The sequence below is a fragment of the Pelodiscus sinensis genome, chromosome 1 (assembly GCF_052426305.1).
Source record: "Pelodiscus sinensis isolate ZL-2025 chromosome 1, ASM5242630v1, whole genome shotgun sequence".
NCBI lineage: Eukaryota > Metazoa > Chordata > Testudines > Trionychidae > Pelodiscus > Pelodiscus sinensis.
In genome coordinates this window covers 71,910,386-71,929,201 of record NC_143052.1, presented here as the reverse complement: position 1 = coordinate 71,929,201, position 18,816 = coordinate 71,910,386, and the positions used below count along the sequence as shown (strand labels likewise).

General features: G+C 39.4%; 1 protein-coding gene across 2 annotated transcripts in view; it reads right to left on the bottom strand.

The window, feature by feature from the left end:
- SYT1 (synaptotagmin 1) overlaps nucleotides 1-8,570 on the bottom strand; it is a 523,899-nt gene extending 515,329 nt beyond the window's left edge. The window contains exon 1 of one of the 2 annotated variants that reach the window (XM_075932323.2): nucleotides 7,973-8,570. The gene's annotated coding sequence lies outside the window, so the exon portion shown is untranslated. The remainder of the gene's footprint in view (nucleotides 1-7,972) is intronic. The other variant, XM_075932321.2, reaches the window with a different exon arrangement.
- Between the last annotated feature and the right edge of the window lie 10,246 nt (nucleotides 8,571-18,816).

Here is an 18,816-nt window from a genome sequence, read left to right as displayed (position 1 = left end):
CTCATCATAGTCCACCCATGCCCCCCATAAGCATCTTTTCACTTAGCCCTGAGCTATCTAATTTTCCCATCTTCTACAATTCAGTGACACACCCAGAAGAGAAAAGCCCCTTCCATACCCTTTCCTTGCCAATTCACCAAGGCTGTCCAATGAAAATGAAGAACTCACTTATAAACAGTGGCCACAGTCTATGGCTTAGTGGTCATTTCCTAGCAGAGAGGAAATGAAAGGTGATGCATATAAGATAGTTAACATGGACCAAGGTAATGCATGCCCAATGAAATTCCTTCTATTTCAGAGGTCCAGCACAATGACATCCACATAACACAGGACTGTCATTTATTTAGAAGAGGACCTTCCATGTAGTGGCCACTTTGGGATGAGTTTGTACACTAAAGAAGGAGTAGCCACACTGGCCTTTCAAAGCCTAGCATGAAGAATGGTGCTAGATATAAGAATTTTACAGAAATACAAGACTTATTCACTATGTAGATTCAGTGGTCTTAAAATCTTGTACAATTCAGGCTAAAGAACCACCCATATATTTATTTGGATTTTCAAAAATACTTTGATAAAGTCCCTCACCAATGTGGGGTAAATATCTTGAAAGAGAGAGAGGTGACTGGACTGGAAACAGACTAAGAGATAGAAAGAGTCAAATACAAGTTCCCCATATTAGAAGAATAAGGAATTTACTCACTGCAATGTAAAGGTAAATGATAAAAGAAAACTATTTTACTTTTTCACACAAATTTATTATTCAGTCTGTGGCACTCACTGCCACAAGATATAATTCAAGTTAAGAGGTTCTCAAATGCATATCTTTTCAGATAACAAAAGAACCATTATGGTCTAGTTAGAGTTCCTACATAACCAAGCCAACGAACCTTACCCAATAATTTCTGCAGAAAGCTCATTACTATTTGAGCTCTAATTTCTCTTTAAAAAAAGAAAGATCAAGTCTTGTTTTAAAGACTTCAAGTGACCAAGAATCCCTATGTAAGCTATTCTATTGGTTAATTATTCTCACTATTAAAAAAAAAAGCAAACCTGTGCCTTATGTCTATCCTGGGTTTGTCCAACTGCAGTATACAACCATTGCATCTCATTGTAGCACAATAAAGAACTTTCCAACTATCACCTTTTCTCCATGTAGCCCAAGATCAATGAACCTACTAACCTCTTAAACTAAAGGTAATCAATGTATTTAGTTTATCTATCAATTGGAGGCATGTTTCCTAAACCTGAAATTATTCTCTTACAATTCTTTTCCAGTTTGTCAAAATTCTTTTTGAAATGTGGACACTGTTGCTGAAAACAATGTGCACCATTTCAATCTCACTAATGACATAGACAGTGATAATACTACCTCCTCCTATTAGATAGTTCCCTGCTTATCTGTCTAAGAATTGCCTATGCCCTCTGAGATACATAATCACACATTGAACTATTCAGTTCCTTATCTACCAGACCACCCAAGTCCTTTTCAGAGTCACACCTTTCCAGGATACAGTTCTACTTATAAAAACTATCAACATTCTTTGTTTTCAGAGATATGACTTTACCTTTGATTGTCAAAGTGCATATTGCTCCAATAATTCCATCTCACAAACAAATCCAGATCTGTTAGTTTAACAGACTTGTTCCCACCATTATTTACCACTTCCATTTTTGTGTGATTTGCAAAATTTCTTCCAGAACATCGATAATGATATTGAACACCATTGGGCTGTGACTCCACTAGAAATTCCCCCTTTGGGTGAGGGTTCCCCATTTATAACTATTTTTGTAATAATCATTTCTTCCACCATTTAATAGGGATTGCATTGATATCACATACTGAGTTTGTTCTGTTTTTCTTTTTAAATCAGAATTTAAGGGGGCTATGTATGTTATGCCAGCTGAACATGCAATTTCACCAAAAAACAGTATCAAGTTGGACAAAACCTATTTTCCATAAATTCGTGTTGATTGGAGTTAATTATTGGCATCTTTTAATTCTCTACTGCTTGCATTCCCTATCAACTTTTCAGTGATTTTGCCCAAGTACAATGCCAGGCTTCTGGCCTCAAGTTATTCCATTTCCCTTTTTAAAATATTGACACAATTATCTTTTTCCCAGCCCTCTGCCACCTCCCCTGTGTCCCAACGTTTGTTAATAGAATTCAAATAGTAGACAATGGTTAATAATACCAGCAACTTCATTAGATAGGACAAAAATGAATAGGGGATAAAAACTTCATAAATCAACCACTAAACACTTGGAATTAGGAAGAAAAGCCTTTTGGAGGGCTATTGATTAGTTACCCATTACATGAGCAGAGCTATCGACTTGCACTGGTGCTCCTTAGCACTCACTGGCAACCTTGACAATCAGGATGCTCCTCTTTCCCCAGCAGCATGCAGGAAGTACTGAGGAGCGAGAGAGGAGCAGGGGCAGGAAGAGGCAGAGTGGTGTGTGGAGAGGATGGTGGAGGAAGGGGGAGGCTGAAGAAAGGAGTGGAATAGGGGCAGGGTCTGGGGCAGAGCGGTGGTCCAGCATCGGCCAAAAACTTAGGAAATCAGTGCCTCTCTGTGAGTGTATATCTTACTCTGAGGTATCCGGTATTAATCACTGTCAGAGAGAGGGTTCTGAATTGGATGGACCATTGGGCTGACTTACATTTCTAAGAGGTACAAATAGGCAATGGTCACATTTCAGCCCGCACCCTCTGGCCTCTCCCCATTAAGTTATTCATAGTCCAAAGTACTTAGAATAAATAGTCCCCTTCTTGGGGTCCAATTTAGTAAGTCTTCATAAAAATATTCTCCTTTTGGTTCTTCAGGTGCACACTCTTCCCCACAGACTGTGATTCAACCTACTGTCCCTGCCCTTCAATAGCCAGGTTTCAAACCTGCATTGAAGACCCTCACTTCTTTCCCTCCTCTTGGCTTTCCAGATGTTTCTGTTCCTGAAGTCATCCTAGAAGGACTGATTTTAGCCACATGGCCTGCTTGTCATAAACTTTGATTGTTTTTAATAAAGCAACACCTGGGAAGGTGAGCTAAGTGTATCAAAAAGTGTGTCACAGGTTAGGGCTTGACCCATTACCCCTTAAAGTAGGGGTACTCAATTTGGAAACTCCGGGGCCACAATGATTCTCACAGCATATGCTGAGGACCACAACTTAAATGTTGTTGCATATACATAAGAATATGCATATACTTCTTTCACACCGATGGGCATGAATACAAAGATTAGGGCAAGACTACACAACATGCAGGCCCCATTTAAGTCAGTTCTGCTGATATTCATAAAATGCAATATTTACCCAATTTCCAGAACTTTTAATGAGCAATGACAGTCCAGCAATTCAACTACTAAAACACATATCAACAGAAGACTGTAAACCCATGTAAACCCATACTGAACCGCAGGCTGAAAACAAATGGGCTACGGGCCGCATGCGGCTTTTTAGCCACATTTTGAGTAGCCCTGCCTTAACGGGTAAGTCATCAAGAGACAGGGATGAGATTCTCTGCTGATGATGTATGTTAGAACTATATATACACATATATAGTATACGTAACTGTACATATTAGTTATTTAAGTATTTTATTATATAGTACGACAATTATTCTACATTTAGTTATTTACTCTTTCCATACATTTCTCCTCAAGGCTGTTTGCAGGAGTGGCTGAAACAGAAAGTGATGTCTTGACTTAGCAAATGTTAAGGAGTGTCCTTAAAGAGGGAGAGGCCACACTCCCATCTAGCATGGAAAAGGAAATGCATGTAATTTTGAGAGAGTTCCCAAAGACAAATAAAAACAAAGTAAGAAAATACTAAACTCTTTGGTAAGGATTTTTTAATAAACCAAAAAACTGAAAATCCATAAAACTGATGAAAGCCTACTTATTAAATCCCTTGAATAAACAAGAGCTTAATATAAAAACAATTTTGATTTCAACACTTGATAAAAAGTATTCGAAAAATAGTTTTCACACAGCTAGGCTTATATTTTCAGCCTTAAGTCTTGCATACAAAAAATGCGTTCTTCTTTCAAACAAAAATGTCTAATTAAAGATTTCCATTTTATTTGACTGGGCAAGTTTTTCCACTCATTGTTTATATAAACAACCTCTCCTCAAATCCACATAAATCCTGAGTAAAGAGAAAGATTTAGACAGACAGCATATTAGCATTGTGTCTAGCTGTTCTTAGTCTTTCATCGAAAGAACCACTAAAAGCTCTATACAGATGTCCTCTTTTTATGCTGAATTCCCTACTACTCTGTTATTTTTTGTAAAAGATACAATATTGTTTCCAGCATTTTGTAATCCTCTCCCTTCGATTGGAGTATATCAAGTATGAGTAAAGCTGATTGTCGCGAAGAGGACTTTCATACACAAAGATCCTGAAAATATTTGTTAACATAATGATTTGTTTATTCAGTTTGCCAAATGCTTTTATTTTAACCTGAAATATCTTTTGTAAATGTTAGTGGTAAATACAAATACAAATTGATAGTTGGTTAGCAAGCTTCCTTTATGTGTATTTCTAATTAAGCTTTTCTAAGATACAGAAACATGTTTTAAACAAACATATCCTGTAGAGGATCAAAGTAACCCAAAGCGGTCAGATATTTTTCTTTGTAAGATTGAACATGCATGACGCATTGCACAAGCAGATTTGAGAAGAACATGGAATCTATAAGTAATAATGCATCCATATTTTTTATTTGGCAACATTGAGAAATCTTTGCTTATCCTTAACAATATTATTGTGAACTTTGGTGTCTCACACACACAGTAGGTAATGTCATAAGCATGAATAATAATCTTCATTTTGATTTTATTTACCAGTCACATTCTATATACCAGGATGTCATAAACTGTAACATCCTGTATAGTCCTGGATAGACTAGATTTAGTATGAAAAATAAAAACTTTGGTTTCATCTCAGGCAGCATCAATTAACTTTCAGGACCAGAAGGGTGAATGGCTCTAAAAACTTGTGTCAAGACCCTGCACTATGTAACAATATACCAATTGTGAACCTGTCAAAAGATCATGAAAAAACTGAGTTTATGATTATGGTTTCTTTATGGTAACTGGAAAAAATGTGTATTTCTCCAGGTCTCTGACAAATATTTTCCTCTACTACATCTTTAAAACTATCAAGCTTATGTAAGAGATAATAAATGTTTTCCACATATTTGGTTTACATTGAGAATAAGGTGCAAGAAAGTTTTATATTATAAACCAAATATTCTGTAGCCATGATTTCTTGTCAAGAGGAATTGCTGATGTCATATGAATAGTCTTATATTTTATTTATACTACCGTTATAAGTTGTAAACAACTATTTTTATACTTATTATGTGTAGAAAAACAAACAAGTGCTGTTGATCTATGGGCTAATGCTTAAAATTCCAGTAAAAATGCTTTAAAAGAGATTTAGCATCTTTTGCATCAAACATTAATAAGGCTCACTTAAGTGCTCTTAATGTGGAAGAAGATTGGGTGTGTATGAAATGGCTACACTAGGACATTTCATGCTTTTGCAAGTGCTCTAGTGTGATAATTTCCTACAGTATGTCATTATCCTCTGCCCTGTGGTTCTTTTTAAAATTATCTCTTCTCACTCAAGTTGTCTGCACTATGTTTTAAAGCTATATAGTTTTTAAGCTACATACTTTTCAATTTATGAACCACATACATTGAAATTTTGAGCAACTACATTACAGTCAACTAACATACAATATTGAGTTATGTTCCTTTTGGACACTACTAGCAGAACTACAATTGCTAGTCTTGGAGGAAAAAAGGTCTCACAAACATAAAACCAGGTCAAGTTTTATTTTTTCCAATAAAAGCAAGAATATACTAATCTGACTAATAATAAGAAGAAATAGAAAGAATTTCTTTATCCTTTTCCTCTCTGACCATTTTAACATTATTAATTTCATCCTCTACACATACACCACATTAAAGGTAAATTAAATGTATTGCCCATTGGTCATTGTAGCCAAAAGCTGCCATTTCTTAAAAAAAAACCACACACACACACAACAGGAAGGTTATATGTAATGTGCTTTTAAATATTGATAGGAGATCACCCCAAAAACAATTACATTATGTAACTGTGGATGCCACTCTACAAGGAGAAAAGTCTCCTCTTAGGTATACAACTGCTGGTAGCATCTGGTTTTGAAGAAGAAATAACTCTTCTAGATGAAAAAGTACATTTTAAAATGCACAAGAAAGATGAACATGAAACATGAATGGCAAAGGAGGGTACATCTGTTCAGAGGATCAATATGCAGTTTCCAGAATGAGGGTCTACTCATGAGCAACAACACATGTGTGTCTAAAATTACCGTGCTGACATTTGTGTGGAGAATTCAGCATTTGAAAGACAGGAAAATACTACTGAAATACAACATTTTACACTAAATATACAAGGTCATAGTCATCTAAGCACAGAGATCCCTCTTCTTCACTCACAAATAGATATTAAGTAAGAAAAATAAGACTTGTCTTCCCCCTGACAATCAAAAGAAAAAGATTTATTTGTACTCTAACATCTGTCTGCAGATTGTGGCCAAGTGCTTTTCTGTGCTCATTTAGGACTCCACTTGGAAAGCTTTCCAGTTACATTTACCTAGAGATTTCTCTTTACCACTTCCCATCTGACAGGAATCACTCAGCTGGGTCTGATGAATAATGGTAAAAGGCAGCTTGTATCAGTGATGATTGAATTATACTTGTTAAAACTGCCATAAAGGCTCATTCCAATGAATATATTTAATTTACTTACTCTACTCAGGGCTAGAAGCTTGTAGTTTTAAAATAAAGATTTCAGACAAGACTTGAAACAAGAAAAAAATCACCATTTCTTATGAAAAAATATTAAACATTTGTGCCACTTTTTGACTTTAGTCCCTAAACTTTTTGTAATGTGGGAGGTGCCTAAGGTAACACTCATTTAACTTTTAAACAGTCTTGAATCCATATTTGCACTCTCTGTGCCTACATGATATAGAGTGTAATATAGTAGAAACCAAGGAGAAAGAGGCATACAGAGAGGAGGAAAGAGGTGTAATTATTTGAAAAAATCTAAAGAAAATTAATTTGTCAGCTTTTTCTAAGAAAGGGAAGCAGGCACCACGGCATTTAATTAAGTAAAAAAAAACACCTTCAATACAAAGAGGATTAATTTAGTCCTCTACCATCAGAGAAGCAGGTCCTCCAGGGAACAGTGCTTTGAGAACAACACCAATGCTTCAAACAACAAGTCTTAATAAGAACATTATCTGTTCAGAGAGTGCAGGCAAATCTTGGGAAGGATTCCTTCTGTATTTTGTGACTTGAGGTTACAAGTTGTTGCTATTGAAACTCTTTTCCCCCAGTGTCAAACAGTCATGCAAGAGGGGGTAAAAGAAGGTGACAGACACTTTTATAAAAATCAACACATATATTTATTTCCAGCTGAAGAAGTCAAGTGAAAGGCAGATCCACTCGGAAGACGAGTAAAGTCAAGCTGCTTTCCCTCTCTGACAGCAGGAGCTCGAGGATTTGATTACTCTCTTGTAAGCAGTTTGATTGCTTTAGGTTCAGTTTTGTTTTTGTTTTGGGGTTTTTTTTTGCCTCCAGTTTCTTTTACCCTGCAGAATCCCACCCCTCCCATGCCTCTTTCCAGCTGACGGGAAAGCAGCCTTCTCTGTGGAGGGAGAAACGCTGGGTGGCTGAGGTCTGCCAGAATTCAACCCAAATCAGGAGACACCGGACAAATTGTTTTCCAGCATCGGTTACCAGGAACATGTGCGCTCTCATCACCGCCCACACAATGGACCACCTGGGTCTCCCTCTCTTTCCCTGTGCCTCTCAACACCCCTCCCCCGCTACGGTAACCACACCATCCAAGTCACTGCAAGACAGCAAACATTGCAGGCAGATCCAGCAGAAGCACTCAAGCCTCTGCCTTACCTGGCAACCAGGGCAGGAGTCTGTTTGTCCTTCGCTGCTCTCGCCTCCTTGTCTAGTAGGAATCACACGCGCGCGCTCTGTCTCTCCCGGGAGGAGGCTGCGATACAAAAAGGTGTGCTGGGCGGGGGGGGGGGGGGGGCAGACCTCCCACATCCACCAGCAAGTCTGTGCACCCCCCTGCTCTGAGCGGGCTCGCTTGGCGTGGGGTGTTAAGTTTCAGCTGCTGCTGGCTGGGCGGCGGAGGAGGCGAGATACTGGGGGCTGTGCAGCTTGTAGAGCATCACCACACTGCAGCTTCTCCAGGAATCCCTCCAGCGCGAGGCAGCCCATCACCCCCTCCCCACCGCCCCGGCCGCCTGATTGGCCGAGAGGCGGGGATGCTGCCTCCGCCATCCAATCCGGCTGCAACAATAATAGGTGGACCTGCTTAGGCGGCAGCGCCCAGCCCAGGGATGTGCGAGGCTCTGTCCCCCCCAGCGGGCAAGGGGGCTGGGAGGGAGTTCCCTGCGAATGACAATCAAGGACATCAAATCAGTCCTCTGGCCCGGCAAAGTGATGACCCCCCCCAGCAGCGCGGCAAGCTGGGCGCTGGAAATAGAGCCGGCTGGGTGACCTGATTCGCCCCACCCCCTGGGACTTCAGGCAATTTCTAGTGTGGCATTTACCGACCACAAAGAGAGACACAGGCAGGGAGAAGCAGGAGGTGGGGGATGGGGCCGAGAGGTGAGCAGGAGCCAAAGGCGCTAATAAAAGTCAAAGAGTCAGATAGATCCTTAACCAGAAGCAGAGCCGGAGAGGCGATGGCTGCTGCTCTCCAGACGCAAACTGAGCTGGTGAACTTGTTCTTTTCTCTGGCCCCTTTTAAATACTTTTAAAAAAAATTGCCTTCTGGAGGAGCGTTTTCCAGCCCTGCGGCGTTGAGGGGCTTGTGGGCAGGACCAGCTCATCAATGGCTGCACATAAAATTCGCCATGCATTGAGTTCTGTCTGTTGTTTGGGTTTTTTTCTTTTTACAGAGCACTTTTTATTGGCGTTTTCAGGTAAGGAAATATAAGAGCGAACTTAATTCCCCAGCTCCGTCTACTCTGAACCGGAGCTTTGATTAACATTGGTCTGCAAAATGTAACTGTACCACAAATTCAATTAACAGCAGTACATTTCTTCAACTTTTAATTAGACCTGTCCTCTTTGTCTAATGTTTAATATAACATAAAGAGTAACTCGGAAGTTCCAAAGGGAAATGGAGGTAGATCTAGATATAAATTTGGCTGTTAAAATATAAATAATGGATATAAAAAGAATAAGGTTCCTTCCTGCCTAAATTACATTATTACTGAATGTAAATTACAGGGTGTCAAGAATTACAGGATTTCTCAAAATTGCCAACTGGAAAATGTTATTTCATTTACAAAATTCTATAAATAATAATGTCACATTAATAGAATGCCATTCCTTTTCATAGGTTAAAGGTACCACACCAGGTGCAAAGATGAATCCTAATCCACACCACAGTTTGGCGATGACAGTTATTATATAAAAGCTTTAATGAATGGCAGTATATTCCATAATTACTTGCCTGCTTTTATTTAGAATGCCTAGTGAAAGATGTGTTAACATATATGATGTAAATTATGGCATCTAGCTTTGGGAAAAAGGGCAAGGAGGGGGAGCCCACCAGAGGTAGTGGAGGAAGTCATAATGCCTCATCTGCCCTTGGAAGTTTGGTCAGCAATGAGTCTTACTACAACTTCAGAAAATGGGATAGTCCTCTTTCTCTAGTGGTGTTGTTGAATGGAGGACCCATGGCTGTGCCCCATTGTTAGAATATATGCTGTTTGTCCCCATCAGTGTTAGATTGCTCCCTCTTATAGGGTACATCTACACTAGCTCATTAGTTCGAGCAAGGCAGGGTAATTAGGGCAAGCGGAGTTGCAAATGTAGCCCGGGATTTAAAGATCCCAGGCTTCATTTGCATGTTTCTGGGCACTGCCATTTTTAAATCTCCCTTAGTCTGAACTCCGTGCCCGCGGCTACGGAGTAGGTAGTTCGAATTAAAGATCCTAATTCAAACTATCGTTATTCCTCGTGGAAGCAGTTTAATTCAAACTACCTACTCCTTGCCGCGTCTAGCCGCGGGCACGGAGTTCGGACTAAGGGGGATTTAAAAATGGCGGCACCCGGGAACATGCAAATGAAGCCCGGGATCTTTAAATCCCAGCCTTCATTTGCAACTCCGCTTGCCCTAATTACCCCACCTAGCTCAAACTAATGAGCTAGTGTATATGTACCCATACTCTCCAGGTCTAGCAGCCAAAGTGTGACTGTTTCTTCTACAGATGTGTTAAACCATGATGGGGGGGGGGGCTGCTTTTACCCACCTAGCGCACCACAGAGGGAGAGAAATGTGGCATTTAACAAATTTCAGAACCAAAATGACAAACCTATTTCCAGTGTCCACAAAACTGCTGTTCTATCTCCAGATCAAAAGACACTGCCAGCTGCTTTTTATATGGCATTTACTTGGTGAGTTAAAAGAAAGCTGACTAGCTCAGTGCCAATAATTTTAAAGATGCAACATTGCATCCCTGACACCCTCACACATGCACAATAAAGTCAGTGGGAATTTTGTGTGCACAGGAATGGAGCCTCAGGTCCTTCATGCTTGAACAGTGTTTCATTTATGTGATTTAAACCCAATGCACCCCTCCCATGATGCAGAAAGAAAGGAACAAAAATTAGTACATCTGGACAGGGCTGCATGAGAGCTACATAGTTCTCCTTGCCTATCTTAGGGGCTATCCATAGGAAGTTTTCTTTGTTTTAGGAAAGGACATATTGGCTAGGAGCTATGGCTGTGTCTACATTGGTGCGATCTTGTGAAAAACTTGCTGCCTGTCTACACTGGCTGCGAGTTCTTGCGCAAGTACACTGTCATTCTAATGTATGAAATCAGTGCTTCTTGCGCAAGAACTCTGAAGCTCCCACACAGGAATAAGCCCTCTTGCGCAAGAGGCCAGTGCAGACAGGCAACATGAATTTCTTGCACAAGAAAGCCCTATGGTTAAAATGGCCATCAGAGCTTTCTTGCGCAAGAGAGCGTCTACACTGGCATGGATGCTCTTGCGCAAATGCACATGCCAGTGTAGATGCTCTCTTCTGGAAGAGTTTTTGCATAAGAACTCTTCCGCAAAAGAGTTCTTGCGCAAGATCATGCCAGTGTAGACATAGCCTATGTGTGTGTGATGGTGTGGTGGGCATTTGCATCATGCTCCCTCTCTAACCCAGTCAAAAGAGCCTAGGACAAAACATTATTTAGCCTATGGAGTGATGTCTCTATTACCTTAAGCAAACTTCACTCCTCTACTGAACATCTGTCCACTACCCCCCTCTCATCTGGGGAACAAGGTGAGTGTTCAGCCATAAAGAGTGCTCTCAATTGCAAAAAAGTCCCTAAGGAATTCTTATAGCTATGAGAAAAAACAAGTCCTGCAACAAGTCTAGAGAGGCAACCCACAGGACTTGCTTAGGATTAGGCTAAGATTTTGTCAGCCATTTTTAGATGTGAACAAGATCATGTGAGTAATAAATCATAGAAACTAAACCCCTAGGCTACGTCTACACTAGCCCCTTTTCCGGAAGGGGCATGTAAATTTCAGCAGTCGTCGTAGGGAAATCCGCGGGGGATTTAAATATCCCCCGCGGCATTTAAATAAAAATGTCCGCCGCTTTTTTCCGGCTTTTAAAAAAGCCGGAAAAGAGCGTCTAGACTGGCCCCGATCCTCCGGAAAAAGTGCCCTTTTCCGGAGGCTTTTATTCCTACTTTGAAGTAGGAATAAGAGCCTCCGGAAAAGGGCACTTTTTCCGGAGGATCGGGGCCAGTCTAGACGCTCTTTTCCGGCTTTTTTAAAAGCCGGAAAAAAGCGGCGGACATTTTTATTTAAATGCCGCGGGGGATATTTAAATCCCCCGCGGATTTCCCTACGACGACTGCTGAAATTTACATGCCCCTTCCGGAAAAGGGGCCAGTGTAGACGTAGCCCTAGTGGTGGATCTCCTGACTTCATGGGGAGAGGAGGCTGTGCAGGCACAGCTCTGATACAGCCATAGAAAAGTCAACATCTATAGCTACATCACTTGGGGAATGGGGGAGAAGGGCTATGAAAGGACATGAAGCAGTGATATGTGAAGATCAAGGAGCTGTAGCAGGCAAACCAAAATGTAATGGAGACAAACAGCTTCAGTTCATTGTTAGCAGCAACACCCCTTCTATACCTCCACCAAGGATGTTCACTGAAATGAAAGTGACTCTTCTTTCCTCTTCAAAGTTACTTTTGCTTGTATTTGTAAAGTTTCATTCAGTTTTAAATAAGTCTGTTTGCTTAGGTTCAGAATAAAAATCTATTTATGGAAACTTAATTCATCTTTATTAGTCTGCAACATATGGTAGCTGGGGCTGACATTATTCACAGATAACAGCAATAGGTGCATTTTTTATGTTGTATCAAACATGCAGCACTCCTTATAAGATTCATACCAAGGTGGAAAAAAACCCATGATGGCACAGCACACTGCCACAACATACATCACTGTGCTCATTCTTAAGCCTTCCTAGGCCATATAGTTTCCTGTTGAGCTCTTTTTTTTATAGCCCTGGTATCTGGTTGCTCTAATTCGGCAGACAGCTGATCCACTTCTGTACCCCATTCTTGTAGAGACTACTCCCCCTTTGCTTCACAGATATTATGAAGGGCACAGCAGGCAGCTATGACCATGGGGATATTTTCTTCATTCAAATCTAATCTTATGAGTAAACAATGTCAGCAGCCCTTCAAATAGCCAAAAGCACATTCAACAGTCATTCTGCACTTGCCGAGCCTGTTGCTGAAGTACTCCTTGATGTTGTTGAGATGGTCAGTGTACAGCTTCACAAACCATGAGAGTAAGGGATAGGCTGGGTCTCCCAGGATGACTGTTGGCATTTCAACACACCCAGTGGAGGTACTCTGGTATATAAAAAAGCCCCTTCTTACAGTTTTCTATACAGTCCCATTTTCTTAAAGGTGCATCTTTCATGCACCTTTCTTGACCAGCCCACACTGATGTCAGTGAAATGACCCTGGTGATCCACCAACACTTGCAATACTATGGAAAAGTAGCCGTTTCTGTGGATGCACTCCACAGCAAGGTGGTCTGGTGCCAAAATAAGGATATGTGTGCCATCTCCCCCTTCACTGCAGTTTGGGAATGCCATTGCTGCAAAACCATCTATTATTTCCCACACACTGCCCAGAGTCACAGTTCTTCATAGCAGGACACAATTAATGGCCCTTCACACTTTAATCACTGCAACTCCCATGGTGGCTTTCCCAACTTCAAATTAGTTGATTCCTGACTGATCTGGCATTGCAAGTTTCCACACAGTGATTGCCATTTGCTTTTCCACAGTGAGTTTAGCTCTCATTTTGCTGTTGCTGCACTGGAAGGCTGGGGCAAGCGCTGCACTATATTTCATGAATATGGTCTTGCACAGCTCAAAGCTCTTCAGCCACTGCTCATCATCTAATACCTGAATAGCAATGTGATCTTATCAGTCTGTGCTTGTTTCTCAGGCCCAGAAGTGGCATACCACCATGTTCACTTGCTCTGTGAATGCCAACAATCCACCTTAATGTGCCATCTCATAGCTCTTGAAATACTGCAGAATCAGACGTATTGTGTTCATAATGCTCATCACAAAACTGCAGAACAGTGCAGGATTCATGCTTCTTGCAGAAATGATGGATGTGCAGGTTTGTGGGGCTTTTGGAAAGAGATTTAATTTGATTTACTACACCCTTGAACTAGTTGCAAGAATATTTTTCTCCTCTTCTCTTTCACCAGCCCTTGTAACTAAATTCAACTGAAGGTCTCTGGAGAGAGGGAACTACTAAAATATACTTGCTCTCATTCACTGTATAGCTGAGTAGCTTCTCATGCATTCATTTGTCTTTCAGAAGATGGTTCTCACTTCTGTGGCTTGCCCTAGTCATTTGTTTCCATCTGTCTCACATCAGTCTCCCGGTACAGACTCTACTTTCTATCTCTTTAAGAATATACTACCTAAATGCACCATGGCCAGATGCTCAGCTGGCATAAATCGACATGGCTCCCCTGAATTCAGTGGCGCAAAATCAATTTCCACTAGCTAAGGATGTGATTTCATGTCTTCATGTTTTTAGTGAGACTCTGTCCTTGGATCTTTTATAAATTCTCAGTATATTTAGGAGATATGTATTTTAATTGCACTTTTTGAGGAAATGTTTTAACATTTATATGTTACTATAATCCAACACTCTCAGGCAGTTCTCTCTTTAAGCAGTTTTTGTTTTTTGTGAACTAAAGGCTTGTATTGCCCCTGATACTGTTGTGTAATTACAAAGAAGTCTGGGAAGTTGCTCTCATTTAAGTGAGAGAAGAATCAGGCTCTATCAGCTTATGAGTTGTTGAAGTAATGAGGTAATTGGAAAGCTATTTTTACAAGTCCTGGCTGGCATTTACCTTTCCATTTTAAAATCCATTCTAAAAATAATTTAAAAAATCTAACTTTCTCTTTAAACTTTCATATTTTCTAAAAAAGAAAGAAATTGTGGAAAAAAAATCCAATCTAGTGGATCAAATTCTCCCTTCAATTACATCACCATAAGTCTAAATTAACTTCAGTGAGAGCGGGTGTCTTAAAAATGCAATCTCCACTGGTACTGTAGATGACAGAGCAAGCTGCCATAGGGAATGTGAAAACTCTAACAGGTAGATTTGCAAAATGGTTAGCGTAGTAATGAATAATTACCATTAGTTAACATCTCCACTGAGTTATGTTTAAAGGTTTAAGCGAAAGGAGAATCCAACTGCCGGGTAACCGATGTAGAGCTAATTTCATCCTACCTGTCTTCAATTGCATTTACTTAATTTGGGGCAACTCTAAGTAAGCAGTATTGACAACCCCAACAATTCCAAAATCATAAGTCAGACCCCACAAAAGCATAAGTTTTTTAAAACAGTATTTTTGGGGTTTCTTCTAATTTTTCAGTTCTCCCTTCCTACTACCAATATATGTGTGCTAATTAGCACTACCAATTTATACAGAGAAATTATTTTCCCCATTGCACTCCCTAATTATATGAACTGCATACATTTCAAGGCCAGATAGGATCACTATGATCACCTAGTGTCATCTGTTTAACACAGGCCATACAATCCCCCAAAATAATTCCTTTAAATAATTATTTTAAAAAAATCAAATCCGTGTTAAAATTTGGCAGTGATGAGGTAAATTGTTTCAACGGTAAATTACCCTAACTGTTAGAAGTGCACAGCTTATTTCTACACTCAATTTGTCTATCGTCATCTTCCGGTCATTGTCTGGTTGATGAAGAGTCTATTATCAAATATTTGGTCTCCAAACAGGCACTTATAGGCTGTATTCAAGTCACACTTTAACCTTTTCTTTTTAAACTAAATATATTGAGCTACTTAAAGTCTGTGTAAGGCATGTTTTCTAATCCTTTAATCAGTCTCATGGTTCTTCCCTGAACTTCCTATAATTTATCAATATCCTCTTGGAATTATGGACACAAGAACATGACACAGTATTCCAGGAGAACAAGTGCCTAATAGAGAGGTCAATAACTTCTCTACTTTATCACAAGATTTCCATATTCATGCATCCAAGGACTCCATTAGCCCTTTTTGGCCACAGCATCACATTGAGAACTCATGTTTAGTTGATTACTCACCACAATCTCCTAGCCCTTTTTAGGGTCATTGCTTCCTTTGATTAAAATCCCCCATCTTGTAAGTATGGACTATGTTCTTTATTCCTAAATGTATAAATTAACATAAGCCATATTGAAATGTATATTGTTTGCATCTGCCCAGGTTAACAAATGGTCCAGATCACTCTATCATTTATCTGTCCTTTTTATTATTTACCATACCCTGAATTTGTGTGTCATCTGCAAACTTAATCAATGACGATTTTATGTTTTCTTCCAGGTCATCGATTAAAAAAAAGATAAATAGCATAGAGCTAAAAATTGATCTTTGTGGGATCCCACCGAAAACATACCTGCTCAATTATGATTCCTCCTTTACAATCACATTTTGAGACCTATCATTTAACAAATTTTTAATACATTTAATGTATGCCATATTATTGTTATATCATTGTAGTTCTTTAAGAAGTCATATGCCAAGGCAAATGCCTTGCAGAAATATATATATTACCTCATTACTGTTATCTTTATCAATCAAATGCCCCTTTGCTTCCTTTATCGGTTTTCTATAAGTCTTAGGTTCAGATTTACAACCATTATTAAATTCCCCTTTCTTCCATATATATATATATATATTATAGCAGCCTTCACTTTCCCTCTAAACCAGGTGGGTTTTTAACAAGCACAGCCTTCTTCCTCAGTTGTGGGATTATGAATTTGGAGCATCTAGTAAAGGATACTTAATTTCATTTATTACTCACATTTTCTGATATAATACTTCTCCCAAATGATTTAGCTCATAATTGTTTTCAACTTTGTGTAACTGGCCCTTTTAAAGTACCAAATATACATGTTTGTAGTCTAGACTTTATTGTCTTTGTCCATTATAAATTGGAACAAGTGATGAACCCTTGTACCTAAGTTGCCATTAGTTTTTAGTTCTGTGGTCAGTTCCTCTTTATCTATCAAAGTGAGGTCTAATGTAGCAATGTCCCATGTCGGATGCAACACTTTTTGAATTTTGAAATTGTTATCTATAATATTTAGAAATTCCAAAGATGATTTAGCACTGGCATCATAAGACATCCAGCAGCTCACTCACTTTTTCCCTGACACATTACATTTAGGAGTTGCTCATCTTGTGATTTGACTGTAACAGAGTCCAAGTAATATCCCATGTTGTGCTCTATCAGGAAGGATCCATAATCATTCAAGATAATTTTCCTGTGAGTTATCAATAACTGGGAAACAAGAAATGCCAGGGTTTTTTACATTTCCTGCCCCCTTTTGCTCATTTGATCCTTTCTAAGTAGGTTATAACTATTGATTTTAACATTCTAGTCATGGAAATCAACTCACCAGGTTTCAGTAATACCAACTAAATCAAGTTTATGCCAATAATAAGCAATCCCAATTTCCCTCATCTGTTATCTAGACTCTTACCATTGGTCTATAGACAATTAAAGATTTTTTTCTCTTCGTGTCCTTTGGTTCCTTGATTAACTTTCATCTCAAGATCTCAGTTTTGTGCTAAGTATGTAGGGATAACATATTAATGTATTGAAAATGATTCCTCCAAATGGAAGTGACTCCCCATAATTTGTTCCCCACAACTTAAAGTGTTTAGATTTATTAGGATTCTTCTTCTTATTATTATTATTTGTTAAGATTGTTAAATGTTTAGATTTATGATTATTATTGCCCCTTTAGAATATAATATATTAGGTCATGTAACTTAGAACTGTTAAAAATATAATCCTAACTGTTAAGAATATAATCCTATGTAGCCAGAAACAGCCCCCCCCCCCCCCCCCCCCGTGCTCCAGGGCATGCGCAAGCTTGTGCAAGGGGCTGCTTGAAATTGACATTGCAGAGATACATTGTAACAATGCATTGTCAAGCCACTAACTCTGCTATGGGAGCCAAGCCCTGTAATTGTCTAAGGGCATTGTTAACTTTACTTAGCAGTCAGAGAATGTTTTAAGCAATACCACCCAGAAACTTTCTGTAACTACAACTTTTATTATTATACAAAATACTGTATGAATGTATGAGAGAGTGCTTGGATGATGAATGAATGGCTCTGAGAGGTGCCAGCCTGAGAATACAGCAACAAAGGGCTGAAGAAGGCGTCAGGTGCCAGTGCAACCAAAAGGTGTCAAGTGGAGAAACTGGAGGTCCACCCGATGAGATCACTGATGAGCACCTGGCAGCCACCCTGGAGACATCAGCATGATACAGCAATTTCCATAGACTGGCATAGGAAAAAATTCCTATAAGAACTGGACTAAAAAACTATGGAATCAGAGTCCAAGGTTCTGCTGCCAGCCCACCAGGAGCTTCAGATGCGCATCTGATCAGGACTTCGCTCCTCACTACCATCACTTGTGTACAGAGTACCTGGCCAGTATCCTGTCACAAGCAACTTCCAGGCTGGTAACTATACACAGAACTTGAATGAATGGATGTATGAATGAATGGTTATATATATATATATATATATATATATATATATATATATATATATATATATATATATATACACAAGTGTATAAGGGTGTTAGGAATAAGTAGTTAAACAACGTTGTTTGCTTCTATCTTTTCTTTATTTTTTTATTATTATCTTTACAATAAATGTGGCTTTTTGCCTTATCCCCCTCATAAGATCCTGCTTGCTTTTATTTGGTACAACAAGTGAAGGCTATATTGTCCTTCTTTTAACACTCCTCTTTTGTTATTAGTTTAACTCCTAATTACTCTAGTCAGGCTGTCCCTGAGGAAACTGCTGTTCTTTCTACTGAACTGGAGGCAATCCAAATGACCAAGCCACCTCTGCCCATAAAAGGAGGACCAATGTTCAACAAAACCAAAATTCTCCATTGTTTACCATTTAGCTAGCTAGTGGTTTACATCCAGATGCTTCTGTTTTCTGTTCTCTGTGCCCTGTGGGAGAGGAAGGATCTCAGAAATGATTGCATAGTGGCTGTTCTGTTGTCTCCCTGTCATTTGCGGAATGTTCTTACGATTCTTCTGAATGTTTAATCTCCAGGAAAGACTGTTTGTGTCTCTCAGATGATTGGAGACCTCTGTGGG